The sequence below is a fragment of the Zosterops lateralis genome, assembly GCF_965231275.1.
Source record: "Zosterops lateralis genome assembly, chromosome: 12".
Classification (NCBI taxonomy): Eukaryota; Metazoa; Chordata; class Aves; order Passeriformes; family Zosteropidae; genus Zosterops; species Zosterops lateralis.
In genome coordinates this window covers 10,562,067-10,584,404 of record NC_139772.1, presented here as the reverse complement: position 1 = coordinate 10,584,404, position 22,338 = coordinate 10,562,067, and positions in this window count along the sequence as shown.

Sequence of the window (22,338 nt, the reverse complement as noted above, 5' to 3'; positions counted from 1 at the left end):
TAGTGTGGGAAATCCAGTAGTTATCGTTTTTGTGAGGGTGGGGATTGGAAAATGCAGAGCTACTCTGTGATGTTTCATCACTGTTTTATATAGTAACATATTTCACAAGAAAGTTTTATTTACTTAGGCAATTAAGAAGCAAACCTTCCTGTTCTGTATTTGGCATTCTGTCCTGGAACCAAATGCCCATGGCAAGTTATGGTCTGTTTTAAAATACAGAATGTAAATTGGAATAGAGTGCAGCACACACCTGCTCATCTCCAATCAGATAGGCAAGTGGTATGCAAACTGCAAGCAGCTGTAGTGAAGAAAAAACTGAATCAGAACATTCTCTACTTCCATACAGAGAAGGAACTAAAGCAGAGAGAGGAAAGGTGCAAAAGCCCTTGCATTTCATCCTTTTTCACACAGAAGGCACCCTTTTCTCATTACAGTGGTGGCAAAAATAAGCATAGTGACTGATTCTCAGATTCTGTGTGACAGTGGTGGGACACAGAGTTCAGTTTTAGGATCCTGGTCCATTTCCTGGTGCTTGTTAAGAGGTCTTTTTTTCAAAGTTCAGATTGCAAGTAGGATTGGTACTGCTTAATAATTACATTGTACAGAAAACCTTGAGTTTCTTGATGGCTTATTTCTTTGATTTGCAGACACTGTGATTATTGCATTTTGGCTGTGATCCAGTCTTTTCATGCAGCTTTAGAACCAGCGGAATTAAAGCTCTAAATTATCTATTTGTTATTAATGGAGAGACTCAGCTTCTCCATTGCTTTCTTTGGAATGGTTATTCCCTTTCATCAGGGTAAAAGCTGTGCTCTGGTTGCATCATTGGTGAATATTAAACTTCAGTTGCTGTTTATTTAGCAAGTGCAAAGAAATGTTTATGTTCATTGTTAATTCAGATAATTATTGCTATTAGCTTGTTTCTTCTGTTCTGCAGGCAGTTATTACACTAACAGATAGACGCAGCCATTCATACGAACAATTACTTGCCTACCTTGTAAAAAGAAAAGGGTTTGTCCTCCCATTCTAGTATTATCTGTACTCTATTGTTTTATACATCTTAAAAAACTATTTATTCAACTCCTTTGCTTACTAATTTATTTAATGGAATATAAGCAGATGCCAAATCTGCTTTGCTGATTTTGGAGTTCTGCAGTTTTGGAGTTCTGATTGTTTTATGAAGTAAAATGCATAAACTTTTTTTCAAGTCGCTCATTCTCAATAACATTTGCAGAAGAAACATCCATCCATGAAATTTTCTTTAAATCACATTTATACTCCTGAAAATTTTGTCTTACAGAAGTTATTCCCAATAAATGCTTTGATGCAACTGAGCTGTGTGGGAAAACTGATGCTGACTGCTCTCCTGTTCTTTTCTCCAAGCAGTTGAAAGGTTTTGCAATGATAATTTTGCTTACAGTCTCCTTTGTTACATCCAGTAAAACACAACAGTCTGGGAGGGATCAGTGTACCAGGTTGCACCAGGTGCGAAAATGAAACGCATTGCATTTCTTCAGGCATTCTGTATTTTACATTGGTAATTAATCTGTACACATGTTAGTAAAGAGAATGAAATTACTTTGGCAGTGTTCAGTAAGAGCCTACGCTACACCTCCAAATATTTCTTGTAATGCTGTGATGATCTATTTTCAAAGATCAGCCTGGGAGTCTTGTTCACCTGTGTGTTTGTGGGACAAGCGTGTAACTCCTGGCACCCTTGTCTTTGCTTTGCTTTGCTTGTAGAACAGCACTTGGTCCTTGGTATGCACCCACTCCAGCTCCACTGGGGTTTGCAGACATGCCTCTGCCACTACAGGTTAAATTCAATATTTTTCATCATGGCTCCCTCCCAGCAAGCTCTGAACTGGCCTCCTTCTTGCTCCTTCATCCAGAATTTATGAAGCTCTTTCCAAAGCTAAATTCTTGTATGTAGGCTTGTGTAATGCACTTAGGCTGCTGCAGATGTGAGGTTAACTTTTAATTCATTTCAAACATGTTACAACTAACACATACTTGTCTGAAGCTGTAGGAGCTGTTAACACTTTATGCCTTGCAAAACTCTCTAGATTGCTTCTGGAATCACAGCAAAAATACAATGGTCCCTACTCTACTTCACCTCTGTCCCATTCCTCCTGAACCAGGACAGAAGGTCTTGATATTTATGCTGAAGACTAACAATTGAATTGTAGTTCTGGCTGAAAAGACTTCCTTATATTGTTTTCATCTTGTTTTGGGCATTGCTTAGTCAAGTTTTTTGAAGTGAGTAAATTAATTATGTGTTTGCTTATTGTTTTTGAAGGGAGGGGATACAGGAGAAAAAAATATTTTTGAAAAAGCGTAAATACTAAGACTTGGGAGAAGCTTATTCTCATTAATGGTCTTCCCTCTCCTTCTCTCTTGAACTTTGTCACAGATGGATCAAATGAGCAACACTATAAATACAATCATCTTTCTTAAGTAGCATGAACCCTGAGGAACTCAAAAGTTTCTCCAAAGAAACAAGTGAGTAAAAGAACATAGACAATGTGCAAACAGGTCTCACTAAAAATCTCCACAAAACCCAAATCTGACATGTTTTATGCATTTGGTTATTGATTAAATTAATGTATTATGATTTCATTTCCATTTTAAATAAAATACCTAAATACATTGCAATTCCTGTCAAGCTGAGAAAGACAAATAAAATTAATTGATTAGCAAGAGGTGTTTTTTTTTTAAATAAAGTTTGTAAAGCAGGTCAAGTTGAACTATGCAATATTCATTCATATTTCAGCAGTAAGCTCTCATTATGTGGTGTAAACTAATCTAGATCTCTCCATCTGGCAGTTGTGAGGAGAAGGAGACAAGTAGTCAAGAACATGATCAATCAGCTGCAGCCCACTTAAGTACTTCACTGTAATTAAACTTGAACAGCATTAAAAATTACATGCAGTAATTGAAGAGAGGTGATTTCCAGTGTAGTACCTTTAGCTTGTTTGGTGAGTATGTACTTTTATGAATATATAAATATTGCTCTTGGGCTTAATGCCCACATAGGAGTTGATACGCCGAGTAGGTCATGGGATCACTCAGTGGTGTAAATCTGCCCAGTTGCTGTGATTTCAGTGCTGATACATGAGTGCAGGGTGGCTCGGGACCTTGCCAAGTCCATAAATATGAATGCCATTCTGTATGTTACACCAGCTGTGTAAATCCAAACTGTTAACATCATTACTGTGTATTTATCACTGCCAGACTAAGAAAGCTGTGAAGAAACAGTTATGGTTGAAAGCAGTTAATTAATTAGCTTAAAGGCAAGATTGTGGCTTAGCTTAATGCAGCTATGCAGGCAGGCACAGGCTGCAATGCACCTTTTTCCCTCTGTCCTGGCTGTCCTTGCGTGTCCCCATGTTTCTTCCACTGTGGCTATGCAACATGTTAAAAAAAATCTTATAGCTCAGGCTTATTAAAAAGAAGACATTTTTAAAATTAATAATTGTCTAAAATATGTAAGGGGAGTATATGTGTGGAGATATTTCCTCAGGAATCAATTTTTTATTTTCAGATCAGTCATCAAAAAATAATTTTTCTTATGTTTGTGGGCAGGAGTCAAGGGGCAGGAGGTGAGTCCTGACACACAAGGTTTTGTGGGGAGTTTTTGGGGTATATTCCATGTCAAGAAAGTGCCTTAGAGATGGATCAGAAGAAGAAATTGGGTCGTATCTACCTAAGCAAGGAAAGCTGAAGAGGCCACTCTTCTTTCTTCTCAAAGGTAATGTGGAGCTGAAGTGTCTGTGCAGCAGCTGAGGACAGACACTCTTGTGACTGGAGCATCCACGTAGCTATCTAATTTTAGTTTCCCATATAATCATTCAGTAAAACGTCAAAAACCTGGGTTTGGGTTGCTGTATTTCACTGGAATAGTTTCAGACACCTGGGCTAAAGGGCATCCATAAATGACTGCAGTGTTTTATGTGTGTATCTCTTGTGTGGAATGAGTCTTTGAGCCTTACATGGAGGTTATGATTTCAGGCATCACAAATGGCCACTTTGATATTATCTTCTGTCTAGAAATCCATGTTTCAGCACTAAGCTATCACATTTTGTATTAAAAAAAAAAATAACATTTTGCCACCAGAGTTAGGTTCAAAATGGCACCATCAGATGAGTGCTAAGGTCGTATCTTTGCCTGTCATACCAGATGTAACACTTGTCAAATAACACAGATGACCCTTAAGTATCTTCCATGTATCTCAGGTCTAGAGGGCAGGTTAAAGTACTGAATTTCTCTTCAGAAAAAGTACTTTCTACTTACTGTTTTTTACTGAAGCAATCAACCTACTATCAGAACAACCTACAGACAGAACAAAAGCAAACCCCAGGAAAAGATGCTACTTCTGTTCTTTTTGTTAAAAATAAATCCAAGACACATGCTTTTGTCTTGGCAGGTTTATTTCAAGAGTAATACCGTGCTGTCATTGTGCTTGCTATCCATTAAAAAAAATAAAGGCAAATAAAGTGTCAGACAAAAGAGAAATGTTAATTAGGAAGTTCTATTTATATATATCGTGTTTTACTTGTAGGGTTGCTAAATATTTTCAGGCTGAAACAGACCCTGATCTTGCAGTATTGTGGTGTCTGAATCACAAAATGAACAACAATCTGTTTACAAACCACTCTTAATCATAGGCAAGCAGAAATCATATTGGTTTAGTATTTTTATGAGGAAAGCAATTTACACTTTTTATTATTTTTTATTATTATTTCCTATAGTAAATATAAGCTTTTCAGTATAACAAGGATATTTCCCCCTTTGGTCATAAGTAAATATTGTTCTTTTACAATATGTGTATTCACTTGTGGGGTCACAGAGGAGAAGAGAGGATGCTAAGCTACACAGCAGCAATCTGAGCATTTGGCAGAAAACCATCAATGCAGAGAATAATAATATCTAGCCCTAGGTATTCGTAAATTATACACAAGCAATTTACATATAATTTATGATTCTAAGTCTCATTTTATTACAAAATTTGCAGTTGTGATTGCAGAAACACCACAGTCGTATTGGTGGGAGAGGGATATTTTGTGTGTCTCCATTTGAACTACATTGCTGTGCAGTTTCTCCCCCTCCTCACCACGGCACAAGATGAATGTGTTTGCCCCAGCAATGTTCCTCCCACATGGGCAAATGAGAGGCCTCTCCTTGGGACCCTTTTATTTCCATAACTTCACAGTCTGCTTTCCCTGCTGGGACATTCTTTGGATCAGTCAGTGCTGCTCCTTTTTAGAAGATCACATTTGAATTGCATGTGTCATGTTATCTACATCCCCTTCAATCCCAAAGATCAGGGAAGGGAAAAGGTGGGAGCTGTCCTGTGACACAGGTGTGTTTCAGAGGAGGTTTGTGTGCACGGTTCAAGACCAGGAGTGGTGGGTGGCAGTGGGCAGGGGAGGGGCTGGAGGGGCTGCCCTGTTGCACCTTCTTCCCTTCTGCCAGCTTTGGGAGTCTTCAAGCCTTGCTGCTCAACTTTAGTCATCTCTTGGGCTTTTTATGCTTTTCTGCTTAGAACTGCAATATTTTTAACTTTTACTGTAGTTGAGGAAGGGATGGAAATATCTGTAGAGACTGTCACAGGCAGCGTGAAGCCTTGAGGCAGTTCAGATTTGTTTGAAAGACTTACTGTTGTCTTTCTCAACTCCTGATTATTTACCTAGACAGGCTTCTGTGTGGGTCACTGTCCTTTTTTTCACTTGCATTTTCTTCCTTGGGCTATTTGTGTTCCTCTTTCACATTAGCATGTGTGAGTAGAGCAACAAGTTTAGGGGGTGGCCCAGGTCTGCCTGGAAGGTGTGTGCTGTTGAATACTGTTCTTGGTACTTGTTTGCTTCACCATCCCTGGACACACGATCTGCTGTGTCCTCTGAGGAGATGTAGCCTATGGTCCTTCCCAGCTTGTCTGTTTGGCTTGCTCTGCTCTTCAGATACCATGCAAACAAGTTAATCCTTAGGGTCCAGATTTCAGACAGAGACGTGACCTTGCTTGGAAGAAGGGAGCAGACTCACACTTGGTGTTACTTAGGAGGGTTTATTCAGGGCGAAAGCCCAGGTGGTCAAAGCGTGAGTGGTTGTGAGAATTCTTGCTTACCCCTATCAACATGGGCGTTACAGATGGAAATTAGGGGGAGCGGTTTAGGTACAGGGGGGCTGACTTTGCCAAATAGGGATAAAAGGGGTGTGGAAATTCATGAGGCCTCGGCAGAGCCCCCTGGCTTAGCCAGAGCCGTCAAGAACCAGGGGTGTGTTCACAGATAACATACAAAGTTATACAATGGCCTAGCCAGGGCTATCAGAGACATACAATGGGGAAGGCCAGGGCTATTATGTTGAGTTGATGACAGTCATCAAGGAAAGCAGGATGGGGTAAGAATGAAACCTTACAAAAACTTATTAATAAAAATTACAGAAATTTTAGAAAACCCCGAAATGCACGCCGCAACAGGAGCCCTGTGGCTGGCCTCTGCTGGCACTTCAGCGATGTCAGGCCTTGATGGAAGGAACTGGGCAAGTGTAGTTTGCTGAGGGCAGTGACCCTGGGCTCCATGCTGTTCCTGAGGCCTGGAATCTCTCTGGATTGCCCAGACAGCAATGCTGCAAGGCATTCCATGGAGGGGTCTGTGAGTGGGAGGTGTGCTTCCCCCTGTCCTTGCCTGTAGTCCAGCAGCTCAAAGCCTTCTCCTCACAGATTAGCAAAGCCCATGCAGCCATAACAGGGAGAGAGCATTTCCTTGCCTGCCACATGGTACAACTTCTCTGTGGTGGTGCATTGTCCTCCCCACTGGCTGACATTCAGCATTAGTGATTTAGACCCTTATGGAGGCTGGCAGAGCCAGACAAGTGAGGTACTCAAACATGCAAACCTAGTCTGATCTAAGTTGAAGGTTACTGTTTGGTAAATAAACTGAGATCAAATCCAAGTGATTGGCCTTGAACTGACGCCTCCATAGATGTTTTTTATAAGCAAAGAAATAAAAATTAAAATGAAGATATGGCTCATAGATTTGATGAAATTATTATCTAGTAAATACTTTGCAAATGGGATGTTTGGGATATGTAACAAAGGTACATATTGAAGATTTAAGTCTATAGATAAAGACTAAAACATCTGTTAGTACTGCCATTACTGTTCCTGAGCTCCATCTTGGCACCCACCCTAGCAAACCTTCTCAATACAAAAATGTGTTCTAAGGAAACACTTCAGCTGTGTCCTCTTTGGTGTTCACTTCCTTCAGTTGACACCTCACTCCTTGGTCAAGCCATGTCAGAGAGAACTTTGTGTTAATATCTGTCTAACTGCTTTTCATGTTAGGATTATTTCTTTGCAAGCCTGAAAACCCAGGGTTGTGTTAAGACACATTCCACTGGAGGCGTGTCATGACTGTTACTAGCCTGGGGTTGATTCCTCTGCAGGAGTTTGCCAGGACTGTTATAGGGATTTCATTGTGTGCACTTAAGAACCAGTAATGCCGTAAATCCAGGAATGGGCTGTTGGAGGACTATGTCCAGCATCAGAGTTGCCCTAACTGTCTTTTCAGTGTAGGTTACTTCCCAGGTAAAAAAAAAAAAAAATCCTTTATACCTCCTGTTTAGTAGCCTACTGGAAAATCTGCTTTTTTGAAAACCTGACTAAGTATTCATGTTTCTGGCAAGATAATCAAAACTTCAGACATCAGGACAAGTTGTGTCATTGTAGAACTTCCTGCTACAGACTAGGGGAATTATTAGGCTGCTCTATTTACCATCAAACCATTTTGTTCACATTCCTGAGGACTCCAAAGATGAAGATTTTCACTTAATCACCTTTTATTTTTTCCATATGAAAGGTGTAGCATTCTGTTATGGAATGCACTTTAAAATCTTATAAAATCTTACAATCGTGTTACTTACGCAAAATCTTACAAAAAATCATGTACCTTGGTCATATTGGCTCATGATCTGTATCCTGGGATGGATTTTTCTGGGATTGGCTCCTATAAGAATCAAACCAAAGGAACAGTTGCTGATAGTGCTAATTAAGTTATTGGGTTACTTACACTGAGTGACACCTTCAAATTTCAGGGGTCTTTAAAACAAACCTTTGAATGTTGTGTTTTAGAGAGTCATTGGAGGGTGGTTTTTGTGGCCACCTTGCAAGGCAGCTGGAGACAAAGAGCAGAAGTCACTTGCTGAGCACTCAGGAGCAGCCAGGTGCTTGGGGCAGGGAGATCCTGGCCATCCCACTCATGGCAATTGAGGTATCACAGAAATGATGATTATTGTGCCATGAAATTCTGAATGGATTTTATACTTGAACTACTTACCACAAAACATACCACTTGGCATGATCAGCATTCACCTTCACACCAGTGGTAGACCTCACCTAAAGTAGGTGAATAAAATAGTGGTAGTTTACCTTGACTATGCTTTTACACTGACCTACAATGTGTTAAGTTTCCCTAAATGAACAAGTACGGTAGTTTTTTTATCAATCTCTGTGTTAGGAATATATTATTAATATATAATATATATTAACATATATGTTAATATATTGTTAATAACATACACTATGGGAAATTTTGAATGCAGAGCTCTACTGCCTTAGGCTGTAGTAATAAGATGTTAACCATATCTATGCTGTTCAAACTATCACACCATAAACTAGAGGGAGACAGCTGCATTGTTTTAGGCCCTTTGCTGTTTCAACAAGAGAAAAATCTGAAATGAAAACAGTTCTGACAGTCTGGAAGTTCATGCTGTTGTTATTAATGGGCCCTTTGGAAATAGAAGCAGAATTTAGTGTGCCAGATGCACCACAGCCATAGAGGGAGGATGCAGGTGGGACTGTAAAGGGGACAGAAAAGGTGCACTGGAGGTTACTAGCACAATGAAAAACCCACAGCCTAAGAGCTCAGCTGCTAAAATTTGTGTAATTTTAGTTTTGGTTTTGTTTTCTATGTTAAAAACTGCCTCTACTTCCTTATCTTTCTAGTTTCTGAAAATATATCCATCCAACCAGTTCATATTCTTATTTAAAGTCTACTTACCTTGCATTTACCTCTCCTGCCAAGGACCTTAGACTGTGGGAATTAAAAATGGCCTCAGAGTAGCCTGAAATCAAACAGATCCTTTCCTCTGGAGTGCTTGGAAAGGTAGATCTGGTACTTTTGTGGTAGGACTCTGTTGATTCAGGAGCTCCTCTGGGGATGAAGCTAAAACACAAAATAAGATTTAAAAAGACCCAAACCCACCAAACAAAACCCTTTGTCTTAGAACTGTGCAGACTTTAGTGAGTGAAATTTAGTTTTAAGAGTCAATATTTTAATAATAATGTTAGGAGGCTTGATGTTGTAGCAAAAATATGGTGGTGTCCTGGCATTGTGTATGCTTAAATGTCAGTGTTTACTTTTAACTGTCATTTTGCCATTCTGGAAAGGGAAATGCCAGTGCTTTGTACTCACTACAAGCCATGTAAAGGGAAACAAAAAAGTATGGTCATTAGAACAAGTAAAGGCAGTTTCTCTTTGCAGTGTTTATTGCAGCTTTCTTTTTTCTTTTTCTTTCCTCCCCTTGCTCTTTGATGAGTCCCAGTGGGGACAGCAGAGCCTTTGCTGGCTGTGGTCTCAGCCAAGGACAAAAGGAGTGAATGTTATAATGCAGTTATTTGTGTGCCCACCTCTTCAGCTTGTAACCAGGTTCCTCACTTCTCTCTACTGAGTGGTTTCCTCTGGTGTAGACTAGTTATCAGCATGAATAAGGGCTGCTTATTCCAACCTAGTTGTAGATTTACATCTTGCTGCTAGCTGATCCACCTTTTTATTTTTTTATTATTATTTTTTTAATTTTGTTATTTAATACCATCAAAGCCTGAGCAGCTGTTACATTGTCTCAGGTAAGGGCAAATCTTCCACATGCTACTGTCTCATTATAGCAACTTCAGCACTGTCACACAGCAGTGACTACCACACAGGAGCATCTATCCCACAGAACTTAGTTTGAGAAGTTACCACAATAAAACACCTAGCTATAATTGCTTCTCTAATTTTGCAAAGATGGTCAAAACCAGTGCGCTTACAGTCCAGCAAGTGTTATTGCCTTTGTTTCATAACTTGGAAATGGAAAAATGGTGCATCTATCCTAACCTGAGTCTCCTGCATCATCACACTCACAAAATTAGTCCACCACACTCACAAAACTAGTCTTCTTCATGCATTGAAATATTTTGTAGGCTGTGTCAGATGCCCTGATTATGCTGCTCAGTTGTCTGAGCCACTGTCCCTTGGCTTGTCTTCTCTCTAGAATTGTTTTTTTTGGCAGTGGAGAAGAGAGATGGAGCTACATCGGGACAAGGAGCTGGGAATAGGAATTACTGACTTGACAGGGCAGGAGGCAAGAAGGAGAAAGACAGTATGTCTTCTTCTTGAAGACCAGCAGATATTTTGGGGCTGAAGCAGACAGTGTCCAGAGAAGCTGACAAAAAGAAGTTGTAGCATGGAAGGTCAGTGGTCCTGGAAGGGCAATGATGGAAACTGTCAGAATGGACATGACCTGAGTGATTTGACTGGAGTGATGGAACAGCTTCATGGCAAAGAGGATTGAACCTATCTCCCAAGCATGCAGTGGCATGTTGGCACAATCGTTTGTGTGTCCATTTGTGCAGCATATCTAAACTTTGCTTTTGTGCTGCTAAAAATCCCATTTAACTTGATTAAATGAGCATGTATTCTTTAGTTTTAGAACCCAGTGGGTCAGGTAGATGACTTAAGGCTGGAGTTGAAGTGTATTTTCCAGGGTATCTTTAGCACAGAAAAAATTCAGTTTATGTTAACAATTATTTCAGCCATGTGGGCAATGGAATATTCCTTTACTAGGAAGGAAAATCACCTTTCTCTTTCAAAGGGGTTCAGTTGATCTGTGGCACAGTGGACCACACAAATTCACACTCTACCATGGAAACATTAGGACTCTTTCAAGGTAAGAGAGGCAATTCTGCAGGCACTGACAATAATCAGGACTTTGGTTAATAATCAAATCATGGACTCAGCCTTCTGTAGCCTTTAACTCAGTGAGGATCTCCATGGGACTCTGAGTGATGGAGGAGTGTTGGGGCTTTGGAACAAAACATGGTAGATGAACATTACCCAGTTCTTCATGGGACAATTTCCTTATGTGTTCATTTGCATTTAAAATTGGAGTTGAAAATAAGGCTTTTAGAAACTTTTAATTTGTATTTAATTATGAGAATTTAACTTCAGGGTCTCTATCTGATTTTAAAGAATAATTAAAATTAAGTATGGCTGGAGTGATTTTTCACAGTTTTTCTGCCTGTCCTTTAGGACTTAAAGTAACAGTAAATTATTTGTGGCTGGGGGTGATCTATATGTAAATTCCATTAAGAATGGAATTTTGTTATAGAGAAATTCAGATTATGAAAATGACATTGCTGCCTTGAACGTCAGTAGCTAATAAATGCATTGGTTGTTACCATTACTTCTCCTAATGTCCTCAATTAAAATGATTTAAAATAGTACAATAGATAAGCAAGATCAATTAATTTTATAAGATGATCAAAGGAATGTAGTTCTGCATTGTAAACGCTCTAAATGTGATAATGGCTTTATCAGGCGGGAAAATAATTTGAAGTAGCTTAAACCTTATTCATTTTAGCTCAAGGGGCTTTTATTTGTCGCTAATCAAATGGTCTTTTGTATTTGCTAAGGTAGAATTTTCAGATTCTGTGCATTAATTTTACAGAGTAAATTTCAGACCTTTTTGAAAGTAGCCAAAAAAATTCTCAGAGGGCTCTGATTACAGGATCCTGTATAATCAAAGAGAACTTGATTATATTGATGTTCTGAGCAGGAGTAGGTTGTTTGCATTTGCAGTTCTGGAGAAGGTTATTTTTAGATTGCGTTGCTGCAGTGGTATTTGTTTTACCAAGCTGTATGAAACATCAGTTGGGACACTGTGCCCAGATTTAACTTCCCTGTGACTGGTATTCTACATGAATGGTTAATTATATGGATTTTTTTTTTTTTTCTTTTTTTTTTTTTTTTTTTTTTTTTTTTTTGTATTTAATGTTAAGTCTGTAGATTTGGAAATTAAATATCTGGATTGTACTATGAGAATCCATTTGTGGATGACACATCTCAGAGTGGCTTTGAAACCATGGATGAGGGAAGTGTCATGTTGGTCAACCTAAGGGGGAGAGAGGAGATTTCCTTCTTCCTTTCTCAGTGATCATCTGTTTGCTGTCAGCCAAATGACTTGTCCTCACTATGCCTCATGATACATGCTTAATTTTTTTTTTTTTTACTAAAAGAAAGTGCATGAGAGGTATAAGAAGAAGTTAACTAGATGATCTAAGGCACCAAGAAACCCTTGAAGGTGTCATCAGGCAGTGTTTGTCTTGCTGTGTTTGGGCACTGTGGAGCCTTGCCTTGTAGATATTTTCTTGAGAAGCCTCCAATGGAAGCCAATGGAAGTGTTTTGGCTGCTCTGTCACCTGTACAACAGTAATCATTGATATTGTGTCTCCTCTCCTCTCTAGCTTTCATCAAGGCTGCTCTAGCATTGGAACAGGCTGCCCAAGGAAGTGGTTGAGCTACCAGTCCCTGGAATTATTTAAAAGACATATAAATGAGGCACTTAAGGGCATGGTTTAGTGGTGGATTGGCAGTCCTGGGTTAATGGTTAGACTCAACAATATTAAAGGTCTCTTCTAACCTGAACAATGTATGACCTTTCTAGTATCTGATTCCCTGAAGATCCTAGAGAGGAGAAAATCAGATCTATGTCATGGTGATGTTACTTTCTCTTCATGGGATAGAGAAAACATCTGAGGAGAAAGGGAGGCAGCCTATCCTGCTCAGTCTGGTAGAGAATGTTCTTGTAGTCTAATAAGTTACAGTTCAGAATCCTGCTGAATGCATAGGATGTACTTGGATATGTGTCACATTTTTCAGTTATCTAAGTGCGTTCTGTGCATGTTTAGCTGTCCTTTCTGTGGAAATAGAAATAGGAAATGCTGGTGGGGAAAGAACAGATCAGATTGTGCGATAAAGCTATTGCACAGAGGTAAAACAGGGTAGAAGGAAAAGTGGGATTGAGAATGAGGGACAGTGGTGTGGAGCAATGAGGATGGATAGGAAGTATATCTTCAGTGCATGGTGCTAGAAAAGGGAGTAGAGAGCAACAGAGATGGTGTGAAATGAGAAAAGGAAGAGAAGGGGAGCACAGATTGGTAATTTGCACATAAACCCCTGTCAGGAGGGACATAAAGAGAAGGCATGTTGACATGGCTGCAAGGAACAGAAGTAATTGTTACTGTTATAAGATGGATTCTACTATGAAAACAAAAAATGTGCAATCTATAAAAATAATTCTTTTCAATCTTAGATTCACTTCTAAATAGCAATAGATGTAAAAGACCTTTATCTATAAAAGTTGAACAATTCTATTAAAAAGAAGTAGAAGTTTCTACTAGGAAGTAGAAGATAAAGGAGCTTTTTCTAAAGTCAAGAACAGAACCAAAAATAAAATCCGTATCTCAAAAGTTCAAAACAAGGAGACAGAAAACGTCTGAAAGCCATAGCATGATGTAATCCTCTCCTCTATTTTTAAGTTCCACTTGAACCTCAGATTGGCTTCTTGTGCCCCAACCCCCTTCAATGGCAGCTGTTTCAGGATCCACTTTGCTGGTTAATGACCTTTTTCTAATTTCCCATTTCCTGGCATTTCTAATTGCTGATTGGTACTTGGTTCTCTCAATTAAGTGATTCTTTTTCCTCCCTAGAGCCTCATTTCTTTCACACCTCTCTCCCCACTGGTATTTAGAGATGTTATCCACCCTCCTTTGTTTTTGGTAGGCTAAAAAGGGAGAACGTTGTTCTTCTGTGGCTTGGGGCTTTTTTCTTGATCTTCCTCAGCTGTTCTAGTTAGAGCCCATTTCTGCAGCGAGTGACTCAATGATGATAAGGTTGCCATGCCCTGTATATTGAGATCTGTGCTGTGCTGTGCTCTCTCTGTGAGAGGTACCTTTCCTTGTAAAGTGTAGAATCATGTTTATAATCTAAATCTTGTGCTGCTTTGTCTTTCACTTTGATGTGGCTAGCAGGAATGCTTATGTAAGCCATGATGTACACCAACATCATAAAAGCCTAATAAGACTGTGTTCTTATTTTTCTTTTTAATAATAACATTTAGATACGGCAACTATAATTGCTGTCTAAACAAAAGTAAAGTGTTACTGGTGTAATGCACCCTAACATGGTGTGCATATGTTCCATCCCCACTTATTCTCTAGGGCCTCCCAGCTCAGCCAAGTCCCTGAGTCCTGAAGCTTCATATCCTCCTTCTTCTACCAGAGTGGGAAATGGATCAACACATCCCTGCTCTCTACCCACAGTTTTTACAGGCCTCTAGCAGAGCCATTCAGAGGGGAAGTGAGGATCCAGTACAGACAGGTGGGAAAAATACCCACTGCTGCAGCACAGAAAGTACACAAGCCTTGAGGAATGAGCTGGTTAGGACTTCACATTCCCAGTTTGTTGAAAGAGAAAATTCTTGTTTTTCCAGTTGCTCCCCAAGATGTTACTATAACTATGTACCACTTAAAGAACACACACACAGAAACACATGGGAAAAAGATGATCTACATTTTTAAGCAGATGCATGAGTATATATGGCGAATAAAACAATTTGAAAAAAATACTTGTTAATATCACATTGTCATAACCGTTGCAAGCTGCCTGACAAATTATCTTCATAACCTGGCTCAGCCTGTATTAAAGTTTGGATCAAGAGGAGGAGGTATTGCATTAAAATTTTTGTTTGTTACGTGTGCTTGCATCCAGATGAAGCCCTCTAATACAATGGCCAAATGAAATAAGCTTGGGTCAGTCACACAACTCCAGTGAGTGTTTGAGCTGAAATACTGCACTTCATCTGCAGTGTAATTCCATTTGTGCTATTACATAATTAAATTGAGACTTGAATCGTGTGTTTTAAAAGATTATGTGACCATATGCAGCTTGAACAAGGGCCAACTTTTGAAATAATGCTCTTTTTACCATGTCCTTCTCTTATATTTGTTGAGGGTTGGTTTATTTTTTGAGGGGTATTTTTAGGGAGTTGTGGATTTAGGTGGTTTTGTTGTTGTTTGGGGGTTTTTGGTGGATTTTTGTTTGTTTTTAAGGGTGTGTCTTTTGATTTTGGTTTTGTTTTTTTAATCAGAACTGAATGTTGCCAACATTTAATGAATTGATGTGGTCTGAGCTTGGAGTACTTCTTCATATAATTCAAAATCACCTTTGGGAAAGGAAAGGCGGAAAAAAAAAAAAACAACAACAACCAAACAAAAAAACAAACAGCCCTGTGAAGCCCCAAATGTGTAAAGCATGAAATAATGACACTCCCACTCATATGGGAATGTAAACTAAAACTGCAGAATGTGCTTTTATCAAATCATACTCTTAATTAGGTTTTAGGAGAATGCTTTATAGTCAAGGTTTTGTTGAATAATTTAATTATGAAACAGTACACCTGATTTTCAAACTAAGCCAACTGATACTGCCAGAGATAATCAGCGTGAACAACTGAGTTTTACATACTCCTGTGAAGGCAAGTGTTTTTGGGGGAAAAAAAAAGAAACAATCTCGCCAAACAAAACCTTTTTCTTTTCTTTTTTTTTTTTTTCTTTTGCTTACAAAGATCTTCACCTTACTAACTTTCTGGAGTGGCCTGCCATAGTGAATTGTGGCATTTGATGAGGAAGGTACAACTCAGAGCTGGGCAGTAAAATCAAACTGTTTCCACAACAAGATATAAAAGGAGAATTGTAGTTGATGATGAAATTCCTTGAATTCAGTTTATTTTTATTAATTCACAGTCTTGAGTTCATGAGGCTTCAGAGCTACCTAATTGGAATATGACCTCCAGCCTGGCTATTGCTTGTAACCCAAATCCTGAGCTCTACCCGAAAACTGACCCAGCTCAGACACAGCTTGAACAGAGCCTTATCAATAAAAATAGAACCAATGGGGTTTGTAGAGCTTTTGAGATGGACTCAGTGAGGAGCTAGAGCACATTACCCCATCATAATACATTAATAGACATCAGTGTTTCTTAGTGAATAGATCTTATTCTGTTTTGTTGTGGCCTTTTTTTGGGGTGGGGTGTGTGGAGTTGGAACAGCCAGAATATATTTTAACCAGGTCAGTCTGTGTTCCCAGGCATGTTTAAATGGTAATGGAGTTTGTGTCCTCCCTAGAGAGGGCAAATAATGAGGTGGTTGAAGTTTAATCACTAGTGTTTGTTCCTAAAAAGACAATATCCCTAATAAAACAAAATTCAGTACTACAATACTTGCAAAGGATGATAGAAGGCCATATGTATTTTTAGTTCACCCGTCCTTTCTCTCCTGAGCAGTATTGGCCAAAGAAAATCTTCTAACTTTAAAAGGTTTGGTTATTCCTAGAATGTCATCCTGTTCCATTTGGTTCAATTGTTAATTTGTGTGTTGTTTCTGCCTAATCTGGAACAGCATTAAAAAAAAAAGTCCAATTACAGTTTCATTAATCTTTTCAAGATTTCTCTTGTGTGTGTAGCATAGTTGTAAGAATCCTATAACCTGATACAGCTGAGTTATAGTCTAGGTTATTCCAAAAGTTTCATAACTGTATTTTCAACACTTTTTCACCATATTAAATACACAAAACCATCACATTTTTTCCATGCTTTGCTTGAGCTAGTTAGATTTCAGAGGTTTATCTAGTCATTATTGGTCTTTAAATATAGTCATCATCATAAATGCTCCTCTGTTTCCGTTTGCTCTGCAGAGGTCAAAAGATGAGGTTGGTTTATGAGCTTATTCTGCCATGTGTCACTATCGGCAGCACAATAGAACAGCAGGATGGAGAGGCAGCTCTCACCTCTCCATTTATTACTCTTGTCAACTTGGAAAGGATTTTTTACCTTGTGAAAGGCCCATCAGCAATGAATCAGTGAAGTGAAGACGACAGTTGATTTGTGAATTCAGATTATATAAAGTGACTAGGCTTCAGTGGACTGTGTAGATAAAGCAACTGTCATGATAAGGTGGCATGTGCAATTCCACAAAACCAAATTTATTGCACATTTAAGGAAATCATCCTATTTTAAAATGCCATAAATTTGAAATTGAATATAAGTTATACCCTTGAATTTTGATTTATATTTTGAATATTTTTAATGTGATGCTAAGTAGCATAAATTTAATTCTAGGAGTTTATGCATTCCTTATTTAAGGGTCATTTTGACTTTTCTTCTGAATATGTTATCACATTCCTGATATTTTATGCCAAGCAGAAAAATCACTTTATTTGATATTTAGACTTAATAAACATCAGCAAAGATCAAACCATGATGGCTAGAATAAAACAGGCAAAGTTTATGGAGAAAAGAGAGAGGCCTTAATTTTCCTCCTATAGACACAAACCCACAGTTATTAGTAGCAAATGCTGTGTTTGTGTCAATATGAGTTTACAGATCATTAGCGATAAAATGCCTCTCAGATATTTAACAGATGAAAGTGGATAATTTCATGGCCTCTCAACACTCATCCATTTGACCTTTTCTGCAGTGTCGATCCTTAGCACTTGTAAGGCTTTGCTTGCAATTGTAGATTCCTTCATCACTCTCAGTTTCTGGACTCTGTTGGGGTTTGGGAGTGCATCTCATGCACCCAACCATGGGACTTTTCAGTAGTGTTGTGAAGCTCCAGAGGTTTTGTAGAACAGTGTTTATATTGGGGTGGAACATCCATATGGGCCCATAGAGTCTGATGTCACGTAAAGGGGACAAGGTCCTGGCACAAGACATAAGAAAATATTGCAAATAACTGCCCTCTTCTTGTGGATATACAAAGTACTGTGGAATATCCATTACCCTTTTTAAGAGCTGCCAAATGCTGAAGGATTAGGCAAGGAATAAGCAGTCTTTTCAAAATATTTCATGACAGCTTTACATAATAAAGAGTTTTATGTTTTGAACGTAACACCTGCTGGACTAGCTCAGATTTGGATGGTCCCTCTGACACTGGTCTGTACCAGATGCTTACAAAAAGGTGCAAAGAAATGTATAGCTATGGAAAAAGTGTCAATTGGGGATTTTCTCCCTAAACCAATGCATCTAGCAATTGGCTTATGCCTTCAACTCTAAGTTTTAGTGTCACTTATAAATGTCTTTTTCCTTTCTCATCTAACTGTAGATGTTCTTATTATTCACATAAATGTCTAAGCCTTTTTGAATCCTGCTAAGCTCTTGGCTTTAATAATATTTTGTGACAATGAGTTCCACATGTAAATTTGGTAGTATATAAAAATGCAGTTCAGTGTAGATTTGCTGCCTTTAATTTCACTGAACACTTTTTTCAAACGTTGGAGCTTTTAAAAATCCAAACCTTCAGAAGGCACACACAGCTACAATAATGACTTTAATATGTTTCATTATTTATTTTTCTTCTTGCTTTAAAGTCACGAAACAAGGAAGTTCACAGGGTCTACAGACCATCTTAAGACAAACTCTTATTCTCTTACAACACATCTGGGCCTATAATGTCACTTCAGAGAGACGCCTCCTCTCATATCCCAGTCCTGCAGAGTTTAGCAGAGAGTTTCTGCCTTAGCTCTGCCTGTTTTGTTGATTATTAAATTTAAGTTTCAGCCTGGACTTTAGAAAGCAGCACACTTCAAAGAATTGTTGGTTTGCATAAGCGTCCATATGTTTGGACCCTTACCAAACATATGGGTTTTGCTGATTCGCTTTTGCCCATAAAATGAGATGGACATCTTGAGCAATTAGATTTTTCCTCTGAAATTCTTAAAATCAGCGAGTCACAATCCTTAGGTAAATGTGAATGAAGATTAGTTCAACAGTGATGTTGTTTACTCAACAGCTTATTTGAAAGTGTTATTTAATTGCTTGACTGCCTTCTTACAGGTTAACTACATCTATAGTGGCAAGGATATGAGCAGTCATATTTTATTTTTGTATCATTTGGATGTTGAACTAATGTATGTGAATCTGAAAATGAGTCCTTTGGCAAGAATTTCTTAAGAGCTATTGTGGCCAGAAATCCCTCCTGGCATGCACCAAATCAACATTTCCTAAGTATGTTCTAGGCAGAGCTGGGCTCTCTGATGTGGTACAGGCTTCTGACCTTCCAAACAAGGCACTGCTTCCACAGGTTTCCAGGCTCCAGATGGCAATAAAACCTGGGGTAAAACTCTGCCTCCATAGTTTAATGGGAACATTTATACTGCCTTCTAATTTCACCTATGAAAGCATTTAGAAAATCCCACAGTTTCCCAAAACCTCTGTAGCTTGCAGCCTTTTCTTGTGTGGTAGCTCGAGCTGGAAGGGATCTGGCAGATGTGCTGTGGTTGGCAATTTGGTTGCACTTGTACCTGATATGGATGCTCCTGTCATTGTCCCCATCCTCCAACTGCAACTGCACATGCTGGAAAATGGAGCACAGGAACAGAAGTATGGGTTAGAAAGAAGCTTCAAACACTTGAAAAACCACCCTAATAATCCACAGGACTATGAGTGCTCTGTTACTTAGAGACAAGGACACAACTGAGCTGGGAAGAAGGAGTGTAGAATGAGTTAGAGTCCCCTATACTAGAACAAGAGTGTTCAGGTTATCTGAGAAAAACAAATCTGTGCATCAGATTAGACTGAGTTGTTGTGTGGGTTGTTTACTGCACTTGCTAGGCTGTGGTGAGTACTGGACAGACTGCTTATTATTTGCATGGTTTTGAAAAGCAAAAAGGATGAGGTTAATAGACATCTTTACACAAACCGTTGTGATAATTAGAAAATTTACAAAGCAAGTTAGCCCTTTTCACTAGTTTTTCCTGTTTTTGCACTAAATGGTGGTTATTGAAAAATAGAAAGGAAAAACAATGGCTGATCTGCTTTGTGACAGTCCATAAACTGCCCTTAAAGCTCAAAGCATGCAAGGGTACAAATATTCAAAAGAGCACAACATCCTTCCATGTTTGCTCCTTGTGTTTCAGTACTTGGGTTCTCTCTTAAATGCAAGAGAACTGCACAGGCAGCCATAAAGCTGTTCTTTGGCCCCAGAGGTTTGCAGCTGGAGTGGCACAGAGATAGCATGGGAGGGGAGGTGGGGGAAATGAAACTGTACTGGTCAGGCTAAAAAGCTGGAAAGTAATTTTTCTCTTCCTGTTGGCATTTTGACAAATCACTCGACAAAAATCTTTGTTTCTTCAGACAAAGTGTGTCTTTTTGTTTCCTTTACTTTAAATCTCATCTTGTGTTAGAATTGCTCTTCAGGTGAAGCACAGTCCTGTGCTGGAGAGGATAGATAGGGCAGCAGGCTGGATGTTGCCACTAGAATGTAGGTAAATGAGAAAACACTTGCTTCTCTTTTTAGGGACTGGCAGCTTTGAAAACTGGCTTTCATGTGAATATCAGAAACTTTATTGCCTTGACTTGGGTGACCTCATCTACTAGAATGAAGTCATTCATTGAGCCAAGAAAGACAAACCTTCGTTCCAGAGAATTAATCAAGTCCATCAAGTGCTCTGCTTACATCTTATCTCCAGCCAGTGAGAGAGCAAGCAGTTAAAAACTTGACAGCCACCAGATAGCCTCCTGTTCTTCATGTTATGCTAACATCAAAAAGGAGCAAAGAGGCTTCCAAAAGCTCAACTTGCTACTGGATAAGCACAGCTTGACATAATTTCTGACTTGGGGATTACATTGTTTCAAATCAAGGTATTTCTTAGAGAACAAAAACATGGCATTCCAGTGAACTTTAGCTTTTTTTAAAAAAAAACTATTAACTCTGCCAGATAGGAATGCTGAGCACATAATTGCTCACCCTGCCTTTTCATCCCAAGCTATCGCAGAACCCATAAACATTCCAATTAGGCAGCCAATTAAAATGAGAAAGAGCCCTCCTGAATTATACAGCAGTTGGAGGCTGTTCTGCCTTTCTAGTTGTCAGCCAGTGAAAGGTTTTTATTGCATTTGAACTGAAGGAGGTGAAAGAATTAAGTGAAACAGTGATGTTTGAAAGGCCCATGTGAAGGGGCAGCGCAGTGATAATAGTTCTCAGCACTAGTGACAGGGAGCCATTAGTAAGCTATGAAAAGCTTTGTTATGCTAAGAGGTGGACATTATAAAAGGTAGAAGAAAGCAGTTACTTATAAATAAAAAAGCCCCTTAATTTTGCTATTTTATTACTCTTATGGGATGAACTGTATAATTTCAAAATCTGCTTATTTCACATGATGTGGCGTTTTTAAGAGGTTATTTTTCAGCTCAGTTTATGCTAGTGCAGAATTTTTTCAGAGTAAATTATTTTCTGCCAAAATGGCATCCATTAAGATGTCAAAGAGTGATGGTAGGACACAGAGATCCAAAAGGCAAAGAGAAAAGCTAAATATTTTGGATGCTGGATTGAAAACGTCATTTTGCAAAGGCTGATTACAGCATAAAACTTTCTCTTTCTCATTCTCCATGAGGAGGCATGGAATCTTACTCATTCTGTTTATGCACCATAAAAGTCATCCTTGCAGTGCTGGTTTATGCCCTTGATTGCACTGTTCTTGACCTTTGGGTGATGGCTAAAGCAGTTCCATACACTCTAGATTAACAATGTGAATTTACCAGGAAACTTATCTTTCCTGAGGCCCAACCCAACACCAAATCACAGAGAAAGATCTGTTTTTTCCTAATACCACTTTGCTGTGTTAATATGCCTCTCTACCCCTTATTCTTCACCTGTAACTGCTTTTAGCAAGGTTTCTCTCCATCAGGACCATTGTTAAAGGGGAATTGAGCAGGGGGGATGGAGAGGTAGTATTTGGACAGATCCTTCCTCTGCCTCAGATGCGTCTGAACAGAACTGCATCAGACTGAAAAATTCCTATTTTCCTTAGGGCAGGAGAAACTTATTCTATATTCTTCAGTACTTGAATGTTCTTATGCTGCTCAGCCTGAAACAATATCCCCTTAAATATGTCTATTTAGTGATAGATAATATCAATTGATACCACACATGCCCCTGGTCCCTTTTTTTCAATGTGGAATAGTTTCCATGTCCTGCATTTCCTTTTTCAGTCAATTTTCAGCTCTCTGACCCCTCTACATCTCCTCTTTTCCACTTTGTGTCAATACTTTGTTTCATCTCCTGTTCCTTTTTGCATTGCCTGCCTTGCTTCCCAGTCTGCATATTTTCTGTTCTCTCCATCAGTATTTACTATTCAGCCATTGTCTACAGAGAGGGATCCTGTGCTGGAGCTGTTGTCTGA